General features: G+C 38.4%; 1 long non-coding RNA gene across 1 annotated transcript; it reads left to right on the plus strand.

The window, feature by feature from the left end:
• Positions 1–513: 513 nt before the first annotated feature.
• On the plus strand, positions 514–2,678 carry LOC146549700 (uncharacterized). The gene is made up of 2 exons (XR_014890390.1): positions 514–547; positions 1,162–2,678. It is a non-coding gene; the product is annotated as an uncharacterized LOC146549700 (long non-coding RNA).
• Positions 2,679–4,717: the final 2,039 nt, after the last annotated feature.

Genomic DNA, 4,717 nt, shown 5'->3' on the forward strand with positions numbered 1-4,717 from the left:
TAGTTAAAAAAAACACAGGCTTGCAAAAATAATAGTTTTGCTGATGCCTAAATAATCCAATTATTCAAACTGGCTTTTTTGCTATGACTCTGCTTTTGGTAGTTTAAACATATTTGTGAATGTTTACTTAACAGTTTAAACAGATTTTAGTTATATTCGTCTTTCTGTTATTTTATCATTACTTTTTCTCACGAACAAACCGGAATTAAGCTTCCTTTGCGCCTGTTCAACTCTTTAGAAACAAAAAACACTACATTCACAGTGAGATGCTAATTACGGCTATATTTCAAGCGTAAAACGTAAAAGTAACTACCGTATGTCTGTCCGGGCTCGCGGTAGGAGGGACTGTGTTGCCATGACAATGACGTCAATGTTGGTGTCGAGTAACCAAAGGTCAAAATAAAGACAAGTGAATGAAAACGGAAGGAAACTAAACAGGCTTCCTAGAATAGCACAGAACATTACCAGGTTGACTCAAAATACAAAATAATTTCCTGCACTGGATGCTGTCGTGTCGTTCGTCCGGGGATAATCGTTTTATATACCGGTAAGGGAACGTCACACGGCACAAGGTTAGGGTCACAGACGAGCTAACAGCAGCTAGCGAGCTAGCTGTAGCCTAGGTCGTTGGTTAGCTAGTGCTAACACTTACCACATTATATTGTTTAGTCTGGTAGGACGCCTGGCAGCACAAAGTTACTTTAAGCAGTTCTCTAGAGATGCCGGTTACCTCACAAGCAGTTGACGTTTGTTACTAACAGTCATCTTGCTGTTTAAGTTAGCTTTTTCTATGTTCAGTTAGGTAGGACACAGTAGCTGGCCTTGCAACAGTCTTTACCAGCAGTGCAAGTTTACTTCAGTGACATTACAGTAGCGTTAAACCGCAATATGCTTCTAAATAACAAGGCACCAAACAGCTGTTTCGTAGCTAATGTAATTTAACCTGTGGCGCAAGTCAGCGTGAAACAGCAGGCTGGCATGTTAATCTTTTGAGGCAGTACAGTGAGGGACAAAGTTGTTTTGTTTTGTTGTCGTTTTTCTCCTAGGAGCACCATTGTGCTAATTCACGAGGCTCTATGGATGCTTGGCACTAAAGTATTTCGGAAAAGATTAAATGTTAACTTTACTCCTCATTTTTCCTCTTTTTTTCCTTTCTTTAAGGAGCCACGAAACTGTACACGGGTATACATCTGGTCAGCGTTCGCTTCATACAGCATCTACAGTTTCATAGTATGTCTTCCTGGTCCAGTGCGTGAACTGTGTTCCAAATATTATTATTATTATGCTGCTGCTTCTTCTTCTTCTTCTTCTTTTGTGTCTAATGGCTGAAATGATTATGCAGTCACATGTCAGTAGGATTTAAACAGATACAGCTGAGTTTGTTTGTTTTTTATTCTCTTTTAAATTGGACATGGTTGCTAATTGGTTTGCCAGGTGTTTGTTATTAAATAACCTCTAGTTAAATTAAACAAGTTGCATTTCTCATGCAAAATGGGAGTGCAATTTCTCAGAAGATAAAGTGTGGCAGAAGTGCAGTGTCTGGCATGAAAAACATGGATATAATTTTGGAAAAATGGAGAGGGTTCATAAAAATCTTGGGGAAAGTGTGAGTCAAATAGAGAAATGGTGGTAAGGTGGGTGTATTGTGTAGTTTTGTTGCTTTTTCACCTTACTGTGTGGAGTTACACATGTGCTCCCTGTGTCTGTCCAGAAGACATGCATGGTAGGTGCCTATTCTGTATTCCACACAAACATGGATGTATACTAAAGTGCTTAAGGGCTTGGAGTAAATGAACCATATTTTTAAAGCAGACTTCTAATAAACAAAATAAAAACATGTTTCCAAGAGACCAGATATCTGTAATTTTAAAACTGTTTGATCCACCAGTGAAAGCCTTGCTACTATGGTCCAGGTGGATTGGGTTCTAGATGATTGGTAAACACCAACCTAACTCACCAAGCATAAGGCAGAGGGATCGGAACTGGAATACTGTGTAGCGAGATGATTAGACCCACTTCATTGTGTCAAAATGTCCTCATAGGTGTATTGTGATCCCAACTTGGCAATGTCCTAACATGCTATGGAAAGGTTTTTCTTTTATAGGCTCCCTGGTTGCTCAAAAGGAAAACCACAGTGTGGCCATTATAACCTTCTGACCTTAACTCTATTAAGGACCTGGGCTGGCATCTTCAGATCAAATGTAGGTGGAAAGTGTTTGTATAATCTGCATTTAAGGCTCCACATGCACTTGGTCGTCTGGGGCTGTAAACATCCCCGACTGGAAGCTGTCTGCACCACAGAGCTTTCAGTCTGATGTTTGCGGCTGCTGGCTACCCCCTACTGCCAAGTTAACCTTTTTATTCAATATTCATTGAAATCCATACCTGATTTAGACACTGTGCTCCTTTAAAGTGTAGTTTTGTGTTCAGTTGTTCAGACTCAGTTCATGTAAACATCCTACACTCAGCTGTTATTGATTGCCACAGAGGCTGAGAGGAGGTTGTTTACTTGAACTGGTTGGGAATGATACTTGGACTTAAGATGGAGTGCCTTCATTCAGATCGTCTGTTACACATCATTCATGAGCTAGCCTGGAATCGACGGCTCAAGGAGAAGAAATTTGAAGTCTTATTTGTCAATTGTTCTGGTTTTTAACAAATAAAGCTACTTGAATACATCTTTGACTCTGTGCTTATTTGCTTAATTTTTTAAAATAATTTTTAAAAAAGAGATTAACTTATTTAAAATGATTCAAATAACACTCATTACCTTTTTTGCTTATTGTGGCACAGTGGTATGTTATGATTTGCCCTTCTTTCAGGTAAAGGGGAAACTGGATGCTGGCTACAATAATACTAACCGCTCAGTATTTCACTTAAGAACATATTTTGATCATTGTTTTAGTTTTCTATCTCCAGTTCTATTTGATTACCTCTGTATTTTGAAAGCATGCTGTTAGAAGTCAAAATGGATCTGTCCACCTACTATTCTCCAATCTTAAAAAGAGAACTTTGGAGGGCAGTGACCATCTCTACTGAAAAAACAGAAACCAACTAAACAAAAAGGATATATAGATATCTATATCTCAGTAAAATCAGCTGATGCATTGGGTACAGTGATTTGTAAAACATGAGTTTCTCATACAGCTTAGTGTTGCTCTGTCACACCATCCTTGTGTTGGACAATATTTTAGTACTGTATATGTGCTTTTCTGGCAAAACTTCATTATCTGTCATGTTAAAGAGCAGTAAAACATTTAAGACTTTAGCATGCATCAAGATATTTAAGACTCCCCTTTTTCCCCTCACATAAAAGTTTACATTGCTTTAAAAAAAAAAAAATCAAAATGAAGAATTACTTTGGAGACCACTGCTGCAGCATTTCATACTTGTACAAGAGAATAAAAACGATCAGCGTGTTTGTAAGAAAAACAACATGAGGAATCTAATGACGATTGACCTTTTAGTACATGGCGTCATGCACTGTAACTGTGTTCACCACTAGATGTCATGTTTGTGCTTCTATTCAATCAGCAGTCTAATTCTACAACTCACTGGTGACGATAATGATAACTTGGCTGTTTCCTTTTCCTGGTTACCACAGTATATTAAATATGTTACTATATGAGTAGTTTTATTAAACACATGTTGAAATAGTGCAAGCTATAATGAAAATATCGGCAGATTTCAAACATAGTGACAACAGATCAACAGATATTGACATCTAAAGGCTGAGGATAGAAAGTGAGTCGAAATCTTAATTTTAGACCTGTTACAGCTAGACTTAAAGTCAAGCTAAAGAGCAAACTTAATGGGTGTGATACTGTATTGTTGATCACTCATACTCACTCTCTTATATGGTTCACCCCCCCCCCCCCCCCCCCCCCCCCCCCAGGTATCCCATTTGCCTCTCTTCTGTCCAGTCCACAAAGGCTTTTGCATTACTGCAGTTCTAAGTTACATTCTTTGACGTAAATACATTTACATTGCTCCAAATGCACATGCAATGCTCATAAAAAACTGTAGGTGGCAGAAGTTAACCATAAGTAAAGCACAGTTGCTGTTGTGCTGTTCAGCTATATTTGATGGACCAAGAATGTATCATGCTTGGTTTGCAGCTCTTTTACACCACTGTTGTACTTTGACAACCTGTAGGTATAGTGAAGGCCTGGTGAGGTAGTATTTCTTTTTTCCCTGTAAAAACCTGACTTGTCAACCACTTTTTCTAGTGAATATACTTTTAAATACAATCACAATGTAAATTCGATATAAATGACATTGAAAATACACTTAGTTACAGCTGTGTTATAATGTATTACCTAATATTCTCATCACACTACAGGACACCAACAGAATCCCCCAAGTAACCTAGAAGATAATATAATAGGGTCAATATCCATGGGTACATTTACAACTGTACAATCTCCTTAAAAATGCACTGCCAAGTTAGCTCTGTAGCTGGCATGGAGTTTAGCTGCAAACAAATGTCCTTGCATGATTCACCTGCGTGCTCCATCCCCCACAAAGTAGTAGCACACCTTTTTTGGCTGTGTGTTGACAGCCATCATCTCCGAATTCCTCGGTTTAAACAAGTACACGTATTGATTCAAGATCACACACCGAAAGAGGATTTTTAAGGTTGTAGTTAAGCGCAGGGTTCAGCAGTCTTTGTGAGAACATGCACATGGAAAAGAAAGAGAGAGAGAACAACAACAAA

This window comes from Mchenga conophoros, linkage group LG22 (assembly GCF_057382185.1).
Source record: "Mchenga conophoros isolate Kocher_MC1m ecotype Shallow Benthic linkage group LG22, M_conophoros_male_GT1.1, whole genome shotgun sequence".
NCBI classification, from domain to species: Eukaryota; Metazoa; Chordata; class Actinopteri; order Cichliformes; family Cichlidae; genus Mchenga; species Mchenga conophoros.